Genomic DNA, 23466 nt, shown 5'->3' with positions numbered 1-23466 from the left:
TTGTTAAAAGAATATTCAGTCTTAGACTTGAAGGACAAAAATCAAACTATTTTTCCCAGAGAGAATCATTCAGTGGATCTGGATATTCATTCATATTTTGTTTCTCATTTGCATTTTCAAGATGTTTGTACTTCAAGGGAGTTTGCCTTGAATAAGAACTTTGAGAATTAGGTAGAACTACAGGTAAGTTTCATAAAACACTGGAGTATCTATGAGTAGCTAGATTTTGTTCATTCATTCTCTGGTAATCTGGTCCTCAAATTATATTTTTGCTTCAAAATTTATTGAGGGTTGTAGGCTGAATAATAATTTCCCAAAGATCTTTACATCTTTATCCCAGGAACTTGTGAATATGCTTTCTTATGTGGAAAAAACGACTTTTCAGATATAATTAAATTAATAAATCTTAAAATGGAGATTAACCTGGAATTTCATGGCAGACATAACGTAATCACGAGGGTTCTCATAAAAAGGAGGCAGTTGTCAGGGTCAGAAAGAGAAGATTTAAGGATAGAAGCAGAGTCAGAAAGACAAGAAGATGCTATACTGGCTGGCTTTCAAGATAGAGGTGAGAGGGAATAGTGGAAGGCATGAAGCAAGGAACTCAGTTGGAATCCTATATCTGGGTTAGGGAAGCAAACATATTCTCACCTACAGTCTCCGGAAGAAACCAGCCCTGTGGACACCCTGACTTTAACTCAGTGAAACTGATTTCAGACTTGTGGCCTTCAGAACTGTAGGAAAATACATTTACCTTGTTTAAGTGAATAAATTTGTGGTAATTTGTTACAGTAGTGATAGGAAGCAAATATACCTGGCAACCATTAACCAATAATTGGCTACCAAGACAATGCAGCTGTTTCACCCTTTCATTTATTATATAACTCTATTTTACATGATTCATTCTTTATGTCTTCTTTATTTCAAAGCCAGTTTCTTCATCTAGACTTCTAACTGGTTCCTGCAGTGACCTAGCTTTGGTTCTTTTGTCTCCAGATATGGGAGATACTTGTGATGTCTGCATTACATTTTTTTTTTTTAATTTTTTAACATTTATTTATTTTTGAGACAGAGAGAGAGAGAGCATGAACAGGGGAGGGTCAGAGAAAGAGGGAGACACAGAATCTGAAACAGGCTCCAGGCTCTGAGCTGTCAGCACAGAGCCCAATGCGGGGCTCGAACCCACGGACTGCGAGATCATGACCTGAGCAGAAGTGGACGCTTAACCGACTGAGCCACCCAGGCGCCCCTGCATTACGTTTTCTTAGCATGGAAGTGATTTCACCTAGAAATACTAAAGTTCTGTGTGGCCTCAGACTTATTTTGCATTGTCAGACTCTCCACTGGAGTGACTCTTCTTACCTTCCTGCACTTTTTGTGGCGCCTTTTCTGATATCTGGAGTAAATCCACTGCATACTTAAAGTCCACTAAACATAGCACCCTTACAAAAGATAGTAACCTTAGTGGCAACCCTCAAATAGGGTTCAGGAGCCCAAACATAAATACCCCAGCTGATAATATTTCGGGGGGATACCTGTGAATTTCATTCTCAAATTTTCTGAGATCTGGAAAGAAAGAATTCCCTCAGCATGTAATGAACTTTATAAGGCCTCCTTGTTTTGTCTTTAAATCCTGTCCTCATTTTTGCAATGTACATATTCTGCTTCCTGAGATCACTTTTCAATCAGCTACCTGCAGTAAGATCTTGCCTCAAGCTCTGCTTGCAGGGAAACCTAAAGTAATGCATCAGGATAACGTCAACAGTCTTGAACACAGCAGTCAATCAAATCTTTCCTGGATGATTTACATGTGAAAAACAACTGATTAATGAGAAGGATTTAAAATACATTTAAAGAATTGTCTTGATTTTGTTTGGTGCTTTTAATTATGTTTCATAATGATGATTTTTTTTCCTTCTCCATATATGTATTTAACACTAACCAGACATATAATTAGCATGTTGTTAAAACTTCTAGAATATGAACACAATGAAAAATATTTCTAAAATTTAGTTATGAAGTGGTCACTCTGGTTTTATGATTTATTTATTTTTAGGTGTTACATTAATTTCATTTTTTAAATGTTTTATAAGTGAATAATCTATTTTTTTTATTTTTTAAGTTTATTCATTTTGAGAGAGAGAGCAATTGTGGTAGGGGGAGAGAGAATGGGAAAAGAGAGAATGGGAAGAGAGAGAATACCAAGCTGGGACCGCACTGTCAGTGCAGAGCCGGATGTGGAGCTGGAATCCACCAACAAACCGCGAGATCATGACCTGAGATAAAATCAAGAGTCAGAGGCTTAATTGATTGAGCCACCCAGATGCCCCTGAATAATCTAATTTTCCCTGACCATGGCATTTCTTAAAAGGCAAGATTATATTAAACATGTTTTTTAATTTAAAAAAGGTGTACAGGGGCGTCTGAGTGACTCAATGGGTTGAGCGTCCGACTTCGTTCGGCTCAGGTAATGATCTCACCGTTGGTGAGTTCAAGACCTGCATCAGGCTCTGTGATGACAGCTCAGAGCCTTGGAGCCTGCTTCAGATTCTGTGTTGCCATCTCTCTGCCCCTCCCCCACCCACGCTTTGTCTCCCTCTGTCTCTCAAAAATGAATAAACGTTAAAAAATATTTTTCAAAGGTGTACAGAACATAAAAAGACCAATTCTGATCTTAGAGATAATGTGTGCTTTTCATAGTCTGTAAAGGCAGTGCTAAATGGCCACTTTTTTTAAAATATGAAATTTATAGTCAAATTGGTTTCCATACAACACCCAGTGCTCATCCAAACAGGTGCCCTCCTCAATACACATCACCCATCCTCTCCTCCCTCCCACCCCCAATAAACCCTCAGTTTGTTCTCAGTTTTTAAGAGTCTCTTATGTTTTGGCTCCCTCCCTCTCTAATCTTTTTTTTTTTTTTTTGCTTCCCCTCCCCCATGGTCTTTTGTTAAGTTTCTCAGGATCCACATAAGAGTGAAAACATATGGTTTCTGTCTTTCTCTGTATGACTTATTTCACTTGGCATAACACTCTCCAGTTCAATCCATGTTGCTACAAAAGGCCATATTTCTTTCTCTTCATTCTTTCTCATTGCCAAGTAGTATTCCATTGTGTATATAAACCAGAATTTCTTTATCTATTCATCAGTTGATGGACATTTAGGCTCTTTCCAGAATTTGGCTATTGTTGAAAGTGCTGCTATAAACATTGGGGTACAAGTGCCCCTATTCATCAGCACTCCTGTATCCCTTGGATCAATTCCTAGCAGTGCTATTGCTGGGTCATAGGATAGATCTATTTTTAATTTTTTGAGGAACCTCCACACTGTTTTCCAAAGTGGCTGCACCAGTTTGCATTCCTACCAACAATGCAAGAGGGTTCCCATTTCTCCACATCCTCTCCAGCATCTATAGTCTCCTGATTTGTTCATTTTGGCCACTCTGACTGACATGAGGTGGTATCTAAGTGTGGTTTTGATTTGTATTTCCCTGATGAAGAGTGACATTGAGCATCTTTGCATGTGCCTGTTGGCCATCTGGATGTCTTCTTTAGAGAAGTGTCTATTCATGTTTTCTGCCCATTTCTTCACTGGATTATTTGTTTTTCAGGTGTGGAGTTTGATGAGTTCTTTATAGATTTTGGATACTAGCCCTTTGTCTGATATGTCATTTGCAAATATCTTTTCCCATTCCATCGGTTGCTTTTTAGTTTTGTTGGTTGTTTCCTTTGCTGTGCAGAAGCTTTTTATCTTCATGAGGTCCCAAGAGTTCATTTTTGCTTTTAATCCCTTGCCTTTGGGGATGGGTCAAGTAGGAAATTGCTGTGGCTGAGGTCAGAGAGGTTTTTTTCCTGCTTTTTCCTCTAGGGTTTTGATGGTTTCCTGTCTCACATTCAGGTCGTTTATCCATTTTGAGTTTATTTTTGTGAATGGTGTAAGAAAGTGGTCTAGTTTCATTCTTCTGCGTGTTGCTGTCCAGTTCTCCCAGCACCATTTGTTAAAGAGACTATCTTTTTTCCATTTCCTGCCTTGTCAAAGATTAGTTGGCCTAAATGGCCACTCTTTATAGTAACCCTTATTAAGTTCAAAAATTACTTTTTTCTTTTAAAAATAAATATAATGTTTGACAATTATGTGCAATCTTTAGTGCTCTCTTAAAAAAATAACACAGGAAAATGCAACAGACTATGAACATATATATGTGTGTATATCTGTATATTCACAGTGTGTATATGTGTGTATATGTATGATACATATATGCATGGTATATTCATTTTATGTATACATATATAAGTGGTACTACATAGAGTACCTAATGTATGTACTGTACATAAACATAATTTCCATATATTTTTTCAGAACATAAATAGTTTGAATCATTTTGTTGGACAGTTAAGATTACAAAAAGAAGTATAAATATATTTCTGGAACTTTTAGTCATAGAACTCTACTTTACGCTTAAACACACATGTGATAAATTGGTCAATTAACACTAAGAATTGTGATCAGGTGAAAATATAATACCTATGTTTGTTTCTAGATATAGTTCACAATAATACTTTTTCATTTATTTTCTTCAAGTTTTAATGGTAGTATGGTTGGGAACAAAATATTTTGGCCACATTTTACTGTAAAAAAATTATGAAGGCAGTCTGATTTTTAAATACTTTATATAACTGAATAACTTGTATGTTTTCTAGATTAATAGAATCAAGTGTCTAAATACAGACACAGATTTTTATCATTGAATTCTGATAATACTATCATGGTTTAACAGGAGATTAACAATTACCCATAGAAAGTTTTTGTTCTCCCTTGGATGGGCTGTCTTTTTAATTAGTACATATAAGGTGTTCATATATTTTGAATTTAAGAAACGTGTATCTTCTGTTACAAACTTTCTTTCTTCCCATTCATTATCATCTCTTCACCTGAAATACATGTATGCATTCGTGCATTTAATAATTTGTGTTTGTTCATGTTTGTTGTTTGAAATGATGCCAATTCATATGTCTGCTTATAGTCTGTTTTTATCTAATCATTTCTTTTCTCTCATCTGTTTATATCTGTTATGTCAGCATCTCTTCTTTGATAACCTATAAGTTACCAAACTAAGTACTTATAAATTTAATTTGTTTTACTGAATACATTTTGTTTCATTCTCCATCTGCATTTTGCTTCTTTGTTCATTTTATTAGTACAACTGAGTATTCCCCTCAATTGAGTCTTTTTTTTTTAATGAGTCTTTTATTAGGTGTCATTCCTCTGTGAATATATAACATTTATCCTGAGTCATGCATTTGTAAAAGTATAGAAAAGACCAGCCCATGGAAGGAACTAAAGGTGTAAATCCTTTAGTTTGCTAGGTTAAGAATGAGCATCATCCCACAGATACTCTATTTTGTGAATATACCCCCTTCCTATCCAGCAAGATACTTTTGTGAGTCAGAATGAAGGCCAGGATGTTGGAACTTTAGTATGATTTTCTAATACTAACTACAATTTTCTCTCACCAAGAAATTTAGCTGGCAAGCTGAAAACATGTACTGCTTTTTCCCAGTATGTCACAGAGACAAACAGGTGCTTTTATTTTTATTATTATTATTTTTTTGTAGTACTTATTTTATTTTTGAGAGAGAGAGAGAGAGAGAGAGTCCATGCATGCAAGCAGGGGAGGGGCAGAGAGAGAGAGAGGGATAAAGGATCTGATGCGGGCTCTGTGCTGACACACACAAGAGCTGGACACAGGGCTGGAATTCAGGAACTTCAAACCACAAGAACATGACCTGAGCTGAAGACATTTAACCGAATGAGCCACCAGGCACCCCCAGATAGATACTTTTAAATGAATTTCTGTTTGTTTCTTTGCTTGGTTGGTGATTGGTGGTTGGTTACTTGGTTGATTTGGTTTGGTTTTCTTGTTTCTTCATTGTATCTGGCCTCATTTGCAATTTCATGTTTCATTTGAGGATTCCACTTGACTACTGAGCTTTGATTTAACAGACCTACAAGTATTTCTGACTTCTTATTGTATTCTGCTTTGCTGTTCATTTCACAAATAGCATTTCTCAGAATTAAAGTTTAGAGATATAGATGACTTTTGGTTTCATAAGACGTTCCTTTTTGTTATTGTTTTCCCTCTCTGTTGATTTGTTTTCAGAGATAAAAATTGTGAAGATATATCTTTAGTTCAATATGATCATCGCCTTTAATGAACTATTACCTAGTTCCTATTTATCCTAAAACTCTATCTGATTATGCATAAATCTCCTTTTGTATGCATGTAATTCATTCGTAAGAGGTAATTGAAAAGGACACAAATGGTTAGTGCATAGAATATTAACAAGTGTTACCAACCTCTTTTGTGTTCATAGATGGATACATTTCCCTTTCTGCAAACTGATAACAATGCTGATTACCATAGTTTGTACTATCTATTAATTAATGACTGTAGAGTTTGTAATGAATACTACGCGTTTTAATTTAATAGCAGATCTTCCATTTAAATTTTTTTCCATGACAATCTCTCCAAGTTATAAAATTCTTAAAGGAGACAAAAGTTAAGTTTGTTGGTGAAAAACTGTACTACTGAGATTTTATTATTAAACTCAATATTAACTATTATAAAGAATTTGTGATTACTTGGCATAGAAAATAATATACTTGTGCTCATGTGAGTCTATAAACTTCCCATTATACTATATTTATTGACTGTTCTTTCCCATCATAGTCAATAACATTTCAGGGATGCTCATTTATTTTTATTAAGTACCTATATTCAAAATGTTACACAACATAAAAGATGCTCCGTATTATTTCATATAATTTCTATTAAGTACTAAGTTACTACTAATGCTTTTCCATAATGCTCTAGACACCACAAGAAACAGTAATTTATTATGGCACAAAATTTGCTAACTGGTAAATTACTATGGTAACAAGTGAAATATTTCACTTATACTGTGGGATTTTAAAATGCAGGAAAAAACTTTTAATAACCTACAGTCATCAAAAATGAACTCTAAATAATAAATATCTCAGATTTAATTATATACCAGTAAAATAGGTGAAAGAGCTATTTTTATTTTAATTCAGGAAAATAACATTAACATCCATTCCCTTTCAACATAGAACTATAAGGGTTCAAAAGGAACAAAAGCATAAATGACCATCTCAAAATGCATATAACTTTTGATCTTTTATCAGAATGATACCTGGAAAATTCTACACAATTTTTTAATTGAGGTAATCGCATAGGTAATTCCTAAACTAATAGACTTCAATTTAAGAGATATATGTTAAGTGCAAGATGGTAAATGAAAAAATTGCTAGCAAACAGTGGACAATAATATCTTGCACAATTTTTCCATAGCTGTGTGTCTATGATCCCATTGTTGTCTTTGCTGTACATGCTTCCATACATGTTGTGCCTAAATGATACCAAAGTGCCACCTCAGGGTTTATGACTTTTCTGTTCTTGTTTTCCTAAATACTGTACCTTCAAATAGATTGACAGATGATATGTATATGACAGACAGATAGAAGTAGATATAGATATTTAGATTTACCTGACTTCAATTTCCCTAAATGTATTAATCCTAAATATAAATACATTAAAAATGTATTAATGAATTAATCTGCTTACTTCTTTATAATGAGTAATCTGCACACTATTGGACGATGAATACTTATGAATGAATGAGGACTTATTTTTTTATAAATTTTGATGCATGTTATACTTTGAGTTAATTACAAAATGCCCTAAACTTTCTTTAGTAAATTAAAGACAAATAAGAAGTTAGACATCAATTGCTTATCTGTGAGAAACTAAAACAAATACTAGTATATGGAGACAGGTAAACACGAATTCAAATTACCAAGCATGTAGCCTGCTTAAGATTCTCCCGCTATTCCTCTGCCCCTCTCCCCTGCTCATGTGCACACTATCTCTCTCTATCTCTCTCTCTCAAATTAAATAAATAAATAAATAAATAAATAAATATTACGAAAGGGATTATTTATCAGTGATTTATACAGTATAAATTGGAGAGCATATACACAAAAAATTCTGAGAATGGAATGGATGGTACTTCTAGAAACTGGCACAATATTTAGGATTCTAAAATCCTAAATTATAGTTTCATGTTATTATAGTTTCAATTTATTATAGTTTCAATTTCCAAACCCTCCTTCACATTTAAATATTTTCATTAACAGTATTATATATACACAAAAATATTTCAGCACATTCAACTGAAATGGAACTTACTTAGGTTTGTTTACTGGAAGATTAAGCAATATCTTTATTTTCGCTTAGATACCAAACATATCGTGAAATGAGATTTTGACTACTTTTGGAAGTTGAAAAGTTGGAGATAACTGTCACAAGTTCATTTCAACATTCTCTTCTTCTAGTATTCCTTTCAATAATAAGCACTTATTACATCAATACATTACAATGAACTTAGGAAGATTTCACCTACTAGTTCTAATTCCACTAACAGAAATTTTACGTTGTTTAGAGAAAGGCTAGTGCCTCCCTCCCTTTTCCCCGTTTTCCATAAATAGCTCCTTCCATCCTTCCTACTTCCCTTCCTTAAACATTGATTAATTTTCTATCATTTGACAAGCAGTCTTCTATGAAGTGAGGACACAGTGGTGAGCAAAACACATTCCTGTTCACAGTGTATTCGCAGTCCAATTGTGGAAGCACACAATACGCTAAACTAAAACAAATATTGTCCAGAAAATAAGTACCACAAAAAATAAAATAATTTAATTAAATAGAGAATGACTTACAAAACTTAGTGTGGCAAGAAAGACTTTTCATAATGTGGTTATTTATGAAAGCATTCCTTAATTACGTAAATGGGCATCATGGATAGATGTGGGTAAACTAATTTGAGATCAGTAGTATGAATGCCCTGAAACAGAAATGCACTTAGAATGTTTAGAGAATAAAAAGGGGTAGGGGTGGGGGTACGGTGACTGAAGTGTGGTGAACATGAAAAAGAAAAGTAGGGAAGGATTTGGACGAAGAGGCAGTGACACTTTTACTCCATTAGATGGGTGCCTCTGAGGGATTAAACTGGGGAGGAGAAGTATCACAATCAAATCTCAAACACTGTACTCTTGCTTTACCTGGAGGCTGGACTCTAGTAGGGACAGAGTGGACACAGTCATTGGGATCTCAGAGCTATTGCAATATTTGGGAGAAGGGAGTTGTTGGTTTGGATTAATGTGGTAATAGTTGAGTGGAAATAGTTGGTAAGATTGGAAACAGGTTTTGTTAGCAGACACATGATAATAAATTGAATGTGGCCAGAGAGAAAGAGAGAAAACAATGATTAGTTCTAGAAGGTTCATTTGCTCAATATACTGACTGTGGTAACATGTCCTCACACAGATAGGATTAGGTAACATGTCCTCCCTAGCTGGTGTTGGGTAGAGGAGGGAGGAAATTAGAATTTACTTATGAATTAAGAGAATTAAATTCTGAACCCTGGGACATCCAGTGTTTAGAATGTTAAAGGCCAAAAGCAGAGTTAAGTAAAGAAAAAGCCTGTAAGAAGATGATCTGAAACTTGTTTTCAAAAAGAAAATAATAATAATATTTCCTAATGATATTGAGATACCAATTGTAAAAAAGCAAAATCAGCCACTGAATTTGGTGAAGTAAAGACTGTTGTTTACCTTGACAGAGAATTTTAAATGAAATGATAATGAAAGCCTGGTAGGAGTCATTATGAACAAGTATGAGATTTAGACAAGGGATTCCTAATCAAAACTAGCCTCTAAGATTATTTTTAACTATCAGAGAAATAAGTTTTTAAACCAAGAAAGAATGTTATAGAGTATTTATCTCATTTTTAATTTTTATTTTACTTTACAATGTATCTGTAAAACTTTTAAAATGACAAGAAAAGAGAAGATTCTTGGTAGAGGAGAGAAGATGAGAGAAACAAGGAATAAATATAAGAATAACTACAAGAATGCCTGCAGCCTTCATGTGTTGGTCATGGTAATTAACACCTGCTGCTGTAAGAGTCACCTTCCAAAATCTCAGTAGATTCATATGATTTTCCTCCCTCAGGCAATGACACACTTTCTGCTCCAAACAATTACTTAAGGACTCATTTAATAAAGGCTATGCGATCTTGCAACTCTATCGTCTAGATAACATGGCTCCTAAAATCACTATGGTAGAGAGAAAATCCAGACATAGCAAAAGGACTAAACTTAGAGCAGAATAATTCTAGCTCTTGTAAGAGCAGAGAAGGCAGAGTGCACTGGAAGCAGGTAACATAATATGGTAATATGTATAGGTTAGCAAGTTAACATCTGATTGCTTTTATAATATCTGTAAAATGACAGCAGTGGGGCATGTAATTTTAGAGGAAAGGAGAGCATATGAAACTAACTTACTAGAGAGTAGGAAAATAAATCAATTAGTGAAATGACTAAGAATCCTGGGTACTAGTTGAAATTTATGGTAAAAAATATGTATGAGACATTTGATAAGATGTGTTAATCCAACCACATGGGGGTTGTATCATTGTATCATTAAGTATGGTGGAGAAAGAATGACAAATGCATTTAGAATATGAGAAAATAAATTTAGCAATAGAACTTAGAATTCAAGTTGAACATGTCTGGATACAGAAATATGTGAAAATGAAGCTTAGTGAAAAAACTATTGAGGTCACTAAGAGGACACATGTTTTAAATAATTGTATTAGGAGAAATACTTGTTGAATTGGAAATTATGTATGTGGAAATAATTTATGTGTAACTATGTGGAAATAGGTGGTTTTGGACAGAACTGGAAATTTTGAAATCATGATTACAGAGGTACAGTTTTTTGAAAAATCTGATTTAAGGCACAGCCACAAAATTGGGTGGCTAAATTCAAGTGGAGAGGTATGTTTGTAGAATTTGAGATGATCAAGGAACTTAAAGGCTAAAGTGTTGTATGGATGATGTGTAAAAAAGGTGATGTTGCCAAAATTTCACTGTCATTATTAGAGATATTAAGCCAGGTAATAACATATTCAGGGAATGGGGAAGGCAACCAAGCAGTACTGGTTGAAGCTGTGTGTTTGAAAAGGACTGTTTTTGTTTGCTTTGCTTTGTTATGAGGGAAAAGGCAAAAGAGAAAAGGAAATATCTATAATTATAGAAGAACAAAGAAAACACTACATTTTCTACAGTCTCCATGATACATGGGTATAGAAAGAAAAAAAACTGTCTCTGAGAAACTTCAAGAGAAATATGGACCTGGGGTTCCTTGGTGGCTCAGTTGGTTGCACATCCGACTCTTGATTTCGGCTTCAGGTCAGGATCACGTGGATCTTGAGATTGGGCTCTAATTTGGGCTCTGCACTGACAACGTGGAGCCAGCTTGGAATTCTCTCTCTACTCTGTCTCTGCCCTTCCCCTGCTCTATCTCTCTTTCTCTCAAAATAAATAAACAAACATTAAAAGAGAGAGAAAGAGAGGGAGGAGCCAAGATGGAAGAACAGCATGGAAGCTTTCTGTGTGTCTCCTGTCCATGAAATACAGCCAGAACGACACTAAACCATCCTACACACCTAGAAAACGGATTGGAGGATTAACACAACAATCTGCACAACTTGAACCACAGAATTCAGCAGGTAGGCGGTGCAGAGAGGTGAATTTAGGAAGCGAGAAGCCGTGGAGGGTAGAGAGCCGCTTTTGCGGGCAGAGAGAGGACAGAGACTGGGGAAGCAGGGAGAATATGGGAAAAGCATGCCTCTCCAAAGGCAGCTGGAAATAAAGTGAAAAACTGAAAACAGCCGCAGCAACTGAACTAAAAAGGGAGAAAGGGGAAAGGAGACAGGAGAGGGTTTAAATTCCTTAAGACTGTAAACAAGGGGAGCGCAAAGGCTGCAACTTCACAGCTCAATACCTGGCAGTGGTCTGGTGGGAAGGGCGAATCCCCAGGAACAGAGTGGGGTCTGGGAGGTTCTCAGGCCACACGGGGAAAAGCAGTTCCATTCCTGGAAGGACATTTGGTAGAGACTGTTGAAGCCACCTGGTCCCAGCAGACCCCAGAAGGCGGCCACATTCACTGGTGCTGGGGCAAGGTCGTTAAGGGGTGAAGCCTGGCGCCAGATATGTGTTGTGTTTTTCCAAAATGTCTCGCAAACATTTTCTGGGATAGGCTGGCCCCTGGCCGCAATCTTGGGGCACTGGCAACAACAGGGTCCAGCAGGTGTTCCTGGGTGCAGCCGATATTCGGCCATTGCTCATTCAGCCATTGCTCAGTGAGACTCTTCTGTAGAGGGGCATAACGGGAAACGCCACAGTCCTTTGGAAGTAAGGGGCCGGTGAATACAGCTGCATCTGAGACAAAACTGGGGAGAGGTACTGCCTGGGGCCTGGTCATGGAGAGTGAAGAAGCAGGGAGTGGACGAGAGCTGAGGACCGAAGACAGGTGCGTGATTGCTGATTCGGGAAAACACACTGGGTAGCTGGGTGGCGCCATTTTCACCGCTCCTGCGCATGCACATATGCACCTACAAGTGCCACAAGATCCACCCCAGTAGGCTAGCAGCGCCATCTAGTGGATATTGGAGCTGTTACACTAAGCCCCACCCAACTGGTCCAACTTTGCTCTTTAAGAACACAAGTCTCACCACCGGTTTAATTTATGGACTATATAGAGCCACATAGACTGACTTCTAGGGGAAAACTAAGTAATTTCAGTCCTACTTCAATCTGTTAGCAGGTTCATCTACTCAATTTACTTTCCTTTTTCTTTTTCCTTTTTCTCTTTTATGATTCTTTTTTCTTAAATACAGAAAGAAAAAATTCATTTTTATTTTCAATTTTTATTAAAAATATTTCTTTAATTTTTATTACTATATTTTTTAATTTGTATAAATTTTTTTCAAATTCTACTTTACTTCCATCATTTTATTTTATTCTACTTCAGTGTACTCACCTTTTCAAATATTCAAACAATTTCCTTTTTTTCTTTCTTTTTCTTTTTTTCTCTTTTTTGTTTCTTTTTCTTGAATGTACAAAGAGAAAAACTTCATTTTTACTCTCAATTTCTATTAAAATATTTTTATTTAATTTTTATTCCTATATTTTTGCTTTTATGTAAATTTTTTCAAATTTTATTTTACTTCCATCATTTTATTTTAGTCTACTACAGTGTATTCACTTTTTCATATTTTCAAACAATTTATTTTCCTTTTTTCTTTTTTTCTTTTCTTTTTTCTCTTTTAGTTTTATTTTTTTTCTTAAATACAGAAAACAAAAAAGTTCATATTTACTTTAATTTCTATTAAAAATATTTTTTATTTTTTTTCCACTATATTCTTTACTTTTGTGTATATTTTTTCAAATTCCATTTTACCCCCATCATCACGTTTTATTCTACATCAGTATATTCATTTTTTCAAATTCTCAATTTCCTTTTTTTTTCTTCCCTCCACCTTTTTTTTCTCTGATCTGTCAAACCACTTTCAACACCCAGACCAAAACACACCTAGGATCTAGCATCATCTATTCGATTTTTCTGTGTGTGTGTTTTTAATATTTAATTCTAATATTTTTTATTTTATTTTTTTTAATTTCAATTTTTCTACCTCATTAATTCCTTTTCTCCCTTCAAAATGACAACACGAAGAATTCACTCCAAAAGAATGAGCACGAAGAAATGATAGCCACAGATTTAACCAACACAGATACAAGCAAGATGTCTGAACCAGAATTTAGAATCACGATAATAAGAATACTAGCTAGAGTCGAAAATAGATTAGAAACCTTTTCTACAGAGATAAAAGAAGTAAAAAACAGAAGGAAATTAAAAATGCTATAACTGAGCTGAAATCACGGATGGCTGCAATGGTGGCAAGGATGGATGAGGCAGAACAGGGAATCAGCGATAGAGAGGACAAACTTATAGAGAATAAAGAAGCAGAAAAAAAGAGGGAGATGAAGGCAAAAGAGCACAATTTAAGAATTAGAGAAATCAGTGACTAATTAAAAAGGGACAACATCAGAATCATAGGGGTCCCAGAAGAGGAAGAGAGAGAAATAGTGGCAGAAAACTTATGTGAGCAAATCACAGTGGAAAACGTTCCTAACCTGGGGAAAGACACAGACATCAAAATCCAGGAAGCACAGAAGACCCCCATTAGATTCAACAAAAATCGACCATCAACAAGGCATATCATAGTCAAATTCACAAAATACTCAGGCAAGGAAAGAATCATGAAGGCAGCAAGGGAAAAAAAGTACATAACATACAAGATAAGACAGATCAGGTTTGCAGCAGATCTATCCAAAGAAACGTGGCAGGCCAGAAAGGAGTGGTGGGATATATTCAGTGTGCTGAATCAGAAAAATATGCAGCCAAGAATTCTTTATCCAGCAAGGGTGTCATTCAAAATAGAAGGAGAGATAAAAAGTTTCTCAGACAAACAAAAATTAAAGGAGTTTGTGACCACTAAACCATCCCTGCAAGAAATTTTAAGGGGGACTTTCTGAGGGGAGAAAACATGAAAAAAATATAAATATATATATAAATAAATAAATACCAAAAGCAACAAAAGATTAGAAAGGACCAGAGAACAGCACCAGAAGCTCCAACTCTACAATCATCATAATGGCAAAAATTCATATCTTTCAGTACTCATTCTAAACGTCAATGGACTCAATGCTCCAATCAAAAGACACAGGGTAACAGAATGGATAAGAAAACAAGATCCATCTATATGCTGTTTACAAGAGACACACTTTAGATCTAAAGATACCTTCAGATTGAAAATAAGGGGATGGAGAACCATCTATCATGTGAATGGTCAACAAAAGAAAGCCGGAGTAGCCATTCTTATATCATAAAATAGACTGGTATCTTATATACACTTTAAAATAAAGACTGTACCAAGAGATTCAGAAGGCATTATATCATAATCAAGGGGTCTACAGACCAAGAAGACCTAAAAATTGTGAAAATTTATGTGCCAAATGTGGCAGCACCCAAATATATACATCAATTAATCACAAATATCAAGAAACTCATCAATAGTAATACCATAGCAGTAGGAGACTTCAACACCCCACTCACAGCAATGGACAGATCATCTAATAAAAAAATCAACAAGGAAACAATGGCTTTGAATGACTCACTGGACAGGATGGACTTAACAGATATACTCAGAACATTTCATCCTTAAGCAGCAGAATATACATTCTTCTCCAGTACACATGGAACATTCTTCAGAATATACCACATACTGGGACACAAATCAGCCCTAAGTAAGTACAAAAAGATCAAGATCACACCATGCGTATTTTCAGACCACAATGCTATGAAACTTGAAAGCAACCACAAGAAAAAATTTGGAAAGGTAACAAATACTTGGAGACTGAAGAACATCCTACTAAAGAATGAATGGGCTAATCAAGCAGTTAAAGAGGAAAGTAAAAAGTATATGGAAGTCAATGAAAATGATAACATCACAACCCAAAACCTCTGGGATGCAGCAAAGGCGGTCCTAAGAGGATAGTGTATAGCAATCCAGACCTTCCTACAGAAGGAAGAAAGATCTCAGATACACAACCTAACCTTATGCCTTATGGAGCTGGAAAAAGAACAGCAAATAAAACCCAAAACTAGCAGAAGACAGGAAATAATAAAGATTAGAGCAGATAACAATGCCATCAAAACCAAAAACACAGTAGAACAGATCAATGAAACCAGAAGCTGGTTCTTTGAAAGAATTAACAAAATTGATAAATCGCTAGCCAGTTTGATCCAAAAGAAAAAGGAAAGTACCCAAATAAATAATATCAAGAATGAAAGAGGAGAGATCACAACCAACACAACAGAAATAAAAACAATAACAAGAGAATATTATAAGCAATTATATGCCAGTAAAATGGGCAATATGGAAGAAATGGACAAATTCCTAGTAATATATACACTACCAAAACTGAAACAGGAAGAAACAGAAAATTTGAACAGACCCATAACCAGTAAGGAAATCGAATTAGTAATCAAAAACCTGACAAAAAACAAGAATCCAGGGCCAGATGGCTTTCCAGGGGAATTCTACCAAACATTTAAGGAAGAGTTAACACCTATTCTCTTGAAGCTGTTCCAAAAAAATAGAAATGGAAGGAAAACTTCCAAACTCTTTCCATGAAGCCAGCATTACCTTGATTCAAAAACCAGACAGAAACCCCAATAAAAAGGAGAACTATACACCAATTTCCCTGATGAACATGGATTCAAAAATCCTCAACAAGATAGTAGCCACTGGATCCAACAATACATTAAAAAAATTACTCACCACAACCAAGTGGGATTTATACCTGGGATGCAGGGCTGGTTCAATACCCACAAAACAATTAACGTGATTCATCACATCAATAAAAGAAAGGACAAGAACCATAGGATACTCTCAATAGATGTAGAGAAAGCATTTGACAAAATACAGAAACTTTCTTGATAAAAACCCTCAAGAAAGTAGGGATAGAAGAAGCATACCTCGAGATCATAAAAGCCATATGAACGACCCAATGCTAATATCATCCTCAATGGGGAAAAACTGACAGCTTTCCCCTGAAGGTCAGAAACAAGACAGGGATGTCCACTCTCGCCACTGTTATTCAACATAATATTGGAAGTCTTAGCCTCTGCAATCAGACAACACAAAGAAATAAAAGGCATCCAAATTGGCCAGGAGGAGGTCAAACTTTCACTCTTCGCAGATGACATGATACTCTACATGGAAAACCCAAAAGATTCCACCAAAAAACTGCTAGAACTGATTCATGAATTCAGCAAAGTTGCAGGATATAAAATCAATGAACAGAAATCGGTTGCATTCCTACACACCAACAATGAAGCGACAGAAAGAGAAATCAAGGAATCAATCCCATTTACAGTTGCACCAAAAACCATAAAATACCTAGGAATAAATCTAACGAAAAAGGTGAAAAATCTATACACTGAAAACTATAGAAAGCTTATGAAAGAAATTAAAGAAGACACAAAGAAATGGAAAAAGATTCCATGCTCCTGGATGGGAAGAACAAATATTGTTCACATGTCGATACTACCCAAAGCAATCTACATATTCAACGCAATCCCTATCAAACTAACCCCAGCATTCTTCACAGAGCTAGAACAAACAATCCTAAAGGTTGTACGAACCAGAAAAGACGCTGAATAGCCAAAGCAGGAGGCATCACAATCCCAGACTTCAAGCTATACTACAAAGCTGTAATCATCAAGACAGTATGGTACTGGCACAACAACAGACACCCAGATCAATGGAACAGAATAGAGAACCCAGAAATGGACTCACAAACGTATGGCCAACTCATCTTTGACAAAGCAGGAAAGAATATCCAATGGAATAAAAACAGTCTCTTCAGCAAGTGGTGCTGGGAAAACTGGACAGCAACATGCAGAAGAATGAACCTGGAATACTTTCTAACACCATACACAAAAATAAACTCAAAGTGGATGAAAGACCTCCATGTAAGACAGGAAGCCATCAAAATCCTCGAGGAGAAAGCAGCCAAAAACTTCTTTGACCTTGGCCGCCGCAACTTCTTATTCAACACGTCTCTGGAGGCAAGGGAAACAAAAGCAAAAATGAACTATTGGGACCTCATCAAAATAAAAAGCTTCTGCACAGCCAAGGAAGCAATCAGAAAAACTAAAAGGCAACTGACAGAATGGGAGAAGATATTTGCAAATGACATATCAGATATAGGGTTAATATCCAAAATCTACAAAGAACTTATCAAACTCAACACCCAAAAAACAAGTAATCCAGTGAAGAAATGGGCAAAAGACATGGATAGACACTTCTCCAAGGAAGACATCCAGATGGCCAACCGACACATGAAAAAATGCTCCACATCACTCATCATTAGGGAAATACAAATCAAAATCACAGTGAGATACCTACCACCTTATACCTGTCAGAATGGCTAACATTAACAACTCAGGCAACAACAGATGTTGGCGAGGATGCGGAGAAAGAGGATCTCTTTTGCATTGTTGGTGGGAATGCAAGCTGGTGCAGCCACTCTGGAAAACAGTATGGAGGTTTCTCAAAAAACTAAAAACAGAACTACCCTATGACCCAGTAATTGCACTACTAGGCATTTATCCAAGGGATACAGGTGTGCTGTTTCAAAGGGACACATGCACCCCCATGTCTATAGCAGCACTGTCAACAGTAGCCAAAGTACAGAAAAAGCCCAAATGTCCATCAATGGATGAATGGATAAAAAAAATGTGGTATGTATATACAATGGAGTATTACTCGCTAATCAAAAAGAATGAAATCTTGCTATTTGCAACTACATGGATGGAACTGGAGGGTATTATGCTAAGTGACATTAGTCAGTCAGAGAAAGACAAAAATCATATGACTTCACTCATATGAGGACAAAACAGATGAACATAAGTGAAGGGATACAAAAATAATATAAAAACAGGGAGAGGGACAAAACAGAAGAGACTCATAAATATGGAGAACAAACTGAGTGTTGCTGGAGGGGTTGCGGGAGGGAGGATGGGCTAAATGGGCAAGGGGCATTAAGGAATCCACTCCCGAAATCATTGTTTCACTATATGCTAACTCATTTGGATGTAAATTTTAAAAAATAAAAAATAAAATTAAAAAAAGAGAGAGAGAGAGAAAGAAATATGGCCTTTTCAGAAATCCAGATTTCACCTAGGAAAAAAGAAAGAAGTGATAGAAGGAGAGTTTGATGATATGTAGACCTTTACTCTTTTCAGACCTTAAAATCCAGAGGAAAACAATAAAAACATGGTATCAAGTCCAGCTAATAGAAGATGATTTGGAAAGTTATACCTTTTCTTGACAGTTGAACTAAAAAGGAAGTTATCTGTGACAGGATTAATTTTAAAAGTCTGTCATGGTCTTGCCAGAATCTTGGAAGAGTGTGGCATCTACATTTTAATTTGATAAGTGCACTTTGGTCAATGATCATCATTCATCCCATTCCCACCACCAGGTTTTTAGGTATTGATGAACAGGAACAGGAAGCCTGGAAACATCCACCACTGTACTCATACTTCTTTTCTCCAATACTTTATTCACTTGAAACTGAAATATAAGCTGCTCGGCCAACTTCCTTCCTAACAGTTAATAAACAAGAAATAAACCCCATAGCTAAATACGGTGTTACCTTTCTAAAATTCAGCTATGAGCATACTCCCAATAACCACCATTGATCTGAAATGAGTAATCATTTACCTTTTGCCTAAACACCTCACCTACAAAACACTTTCTTTGGCAGGAGATACCTAGTTGTTGTTCCCTTGTTCACATGTTTTTTGCTATGGAAAGAATCTTAGAACTTTCCTTTTGGGGTATATGTGGGGATTATCAGACCAATTTGCTCTTCCTGCTGCCACAATTATGTGAGAAGCCAAAGTGAAACCCCTCTGGGGTTTGCTTTCCTTTTTATTTGTTTCTCATCATAGGGCTGCATTCTGACTCTCTGACCTCAGAGTAAAGTAGCTGTGCAAGTGGCTAAGTAAATAAGCCCATTCAAATCAAAAGCTCTGTAGTATTGATCCCATTAACAATATACCTAAAGTTACATCTGTAATCGGAGTTAGTAGTAATGAGGTTACATCATTTTCCCTGCAACATTCTGAATATAGTGCCATACCTTGCTTTTTGTTCCAACCTTGGGGATAAAGTAGGTATTATTTTTTCTTCTTTGGTACTCCATTAAACCTTAAAGTTTCAATCTGTAACTAGTCCCAGAAATACTCTAAATAATAAATAATTGGGCTATTTAGCTTCATGCACATATTAGATCTAACTCCTTACATTTTTGGCTCATAGATTGTTCTGTAAATTTTTACAAGAGCTATTTGAATGACTTAATGTATAATAAAACAATTTCCTTATCATTCCTAATAAAATATATTTGTGTTTGCTTTTCTTTCCACTCATGGACTCATCCCTCTACCAGGATGATTAATAATCGGGAGCACTCCCCTACCACCAAGACTCAGGCTAGTCTTGCCAAAAAGCCCAAAAACAGTCTCAGCAGAATCCAACTTCGGTTTTACTTCTCAAGATCTGAATTATTCAATCTTATGTAATTAATAATTAATATAAGACATTAACAGTACTATCTGTATGGAGATAAGACAGCCGAGCCTGTTCTCTACTTTCTTATATTCTTTCTATCATAATGAGATAGAGAAAATGGCTACCTGGCTTTTATGAATGCGAGGAGCATGGCTTCTCATACACTGTAAACAATTGCTGCAGTTAGGCAAACACATAATGCCCACAGGAAAGAAACTACCATGCAGACTCAATGCAAACTAAAGACATACTTAGAGAAACATAAATCTTTCAGAGAAACATTATCTTAGGAAATTTAGCAGTACCTATATTCTAGGAAACTTTTTGCATTATCTTGCCACACAACTGGTATTTGTTCCACAAAATCTCCTTTCCTAATCATAGTGGTCTAGAATTTATAACAAAAATATTGGTATGTAGTTTCTTAGAATCCAGGCAAATAACTACACCCTGGTATATTATTACTTATTTTTATTGCTCTTTTGAAGGTTTTGTTTTAAAGTAATGTCTACATCCAACATGGGGCTTGAACTCATAACCTCAGATTAACTTGCTCTACCAACTGAGCCAGCCAGGTGCCCTACAATATTCAATGTCTTCCAGAGTTGAAAACTTCTTGTCTTTTTGAAATGAATATTTTATTTTCTGGCATCCATTTGTTAGCTCTTCACTGTTTCAAAGGTCTTAAGTCCAAGCAATTACTAAAAGACCTAACCACTCAAATTAGCTATTTTCCCCGCTTTGTTCTGTGTCAGGCTTTGAAAGCAGATTTTTAATTTTTTTTCCCTAAAGCTAAAAAGCAAGAACAAAAGGACCAAAAAAGATATAACTAATTACTATGATGGCGACTGCACCCTTCCATGTCCTAATCTAAGTATCTCTAAATTTTCCTCTTAAAAAAATCTGTTACATAAAGGAAATAACTATTGTGACTTTATCCATGATATTTCCAAATAAGTATACATAATCAAAATAGTTTATACAGATGTGATATGACGATATATTAGTTCACCTTAATGATATATTAGTTCACTGTTCTGGAAATTCATATGTTTTTAATGAATCACAAAGTATTTCTGTGCATTCTAAAAAGGTTTATGAACTGACTTAAAAGTAATACTGGTTGACATTGTCTCTGTTAATACATGATAATATATTTTCTATTAGGGTTGTGATGGAAAACACAAATTCTTTCTATATTTAAAGCTGATAGTTTGTTTTCCATTAAAAAGAATGGTCGATAAACTCCGGTTCACGGTAGGGTTGTTTTTTTTTTGTTTGTTTTGTTTTGTTTTGTTTTGTTTGTTTGTTTGTTTGTTTTTTGTCTTTTTAAGATATAACCAAAGGGTCAATATCTTGGTTTAAGGCCTGAATCTGACAATCTGTGCTACATTTACCCTTAAGCCATTGCTGATTTTGAATACCTCCAGGAAAAAAAGCAGAAATCCTAAGGAGGCATGTTCATAGTGTTACAAAAGTTAGAATAAAGTAAAATGGTAAGTTAGAAGGAAATTAGTAAGATTTGTGCTTGGAATCTGTGACAGGATACATCTGAGGTACAAGGTGAAACAGAAGTACACTAACCTTTACAAAAAGTGAATTTCAGTTTTGAATCAGCTCAGTTTCTAATTGGTTTATGGTGATGTGCCCTTATCTAAAATGGCAGTCAAGAGTCAAAGGACTTGAGAAGAATTTCCCAAATTCTTATGAAGATGTGGAAGCAAATATCAGAGGTTAGGTGTGGACAACTTATAGATCCATGATAAACAACCCAGACTTTTGGTACCTACGTAAATCAGGATACAAGAAACAAAACTGTGCCTGAAGTAAGATGTCTCTTATAAAAGAAAAATGCATTGTGAAAAAAAATGAAGTATTTTCAATTGTTTAACATGATATTCCAGAAATAAAAGTGAATTATTTATGGAAATAAAAACCTATGATATTTTACACACCACTTCTCGATTTTTTCCCAAGAGAAAATCTGTTCCAACTTATACACCTTGTACAGAAAGAGCACTCATGTTTTAAATCTATGCAAAACTTGGAAAAATCTATAAGGAAATGTGTTTAAGTGTTCGATACCTAAGAACGAGGATACCTGCAAGGTGAGCCCCATATTGGATTTACTACCCTGACTGGGGGACTTTCCCCAACTCTGGCATACAGCAAGCTGGAGTCCCAGCACAGTATGGTGTTCTCAGTGAGCTGAGGGAGCAGAGGAAAGTTTTCAGGAGAGGTAAAACAACTGATATATGTGGAACTTTGACATTCAAAAAATAAATTATGCTCATGGGTTCCCTCTGTGTTTTCCAAATGAGGGATTGACTGCTTAGGCCCAGCAGAGCGTCCTGAAACTTGTCAGAGACCAGGTGAGTTGACAGAAGAGGGAAACTAGTTGTTGAGCAATTCTGGGGGAAGTTGGAGATCCAGCCCCAGGAGAATTCAGAGTCTACATTTTTACAATTTCAAAGCTCAAGGTCTTAAGTTTAGACACAGAAAGGCCTTAACTTTGGATAAGGAACACGACAGAGTTAAGTTACACAGTAGTCTCACCCTAACAAAATCTGGAATTATGCCTTGAAAAGAATTTTAAAGGAAACAGTTTAGATGTAGGGCCCTGCCAACTTGTAATTGCTTGGAAAAATATTAGGCTTTCCATATGTTTATAGCATCATACATTCAAGACTACACAAGCTCAGAATGAATAGCCAGTAACTAAATTGAAATCTATGACAAAAACATCAAACTACATCTTGGCCATTGTGAATAATGTTGCAATGAACATAGAAATACAAATATCTCTTTAAGATGGTGATTTTACTTTCCTTGGATGTAGATCTGGAAGTGAGGTTGCTGGATCATACAGTAGTTCTATTTTTAACAGGATCCTCCATACTGTTTTCCATAACGTTAGTGTCCATCAATAGATGCATGGATAAAGAAAATGTGCTGTGCCTGAAATAAGATACCTCTTATAAAAGAGAAATGAACTGTGAAAAAAATGAAGTATTTTCAATTATTTAACATGGTTTTCAGAAATAAAAGTGAATTATTTACAGAAATAAATAATTCCATTGTATATATACAATAGAATAATCAGCCTTAAAAAAAGGAAATTCTGCCAGTTGTGACAACACAGATGAAACTAGAGGACATCATGTTAAGTGAAATAAATCAGAGAAAGAGAGAAAGAGAAATACTGCATGGTATCACTTAAATGTGTAATCTTAAAAAAAAGAAGAAGAAGGAAGTTGAATTCATAGAAATAGAGTATATAATGGTACTTGGGGTCTTGTGGTTGCCAGGGGCTGAGGAGCAGAGGTGTGG

The sequence above is a fragment of the Prionailurus viverrinus genome, chromosome A1 (genome assembly GCF_022837055.1).
Source record: "Prionailurus viverrinus isolate Anna chromosome A1, UM_Priviv_1.0, whole genome shotgun sequence".
In the NCBI taxonomy this organism is placed as follows: Eukaryota; Metazoa; Chordata; class Mammalia; order Carnivora; family Felidae; genus Prionailurus; species Prionailurus viverrinus.
Note: the sequence above shows the minus strand (reverse complement) of the source record.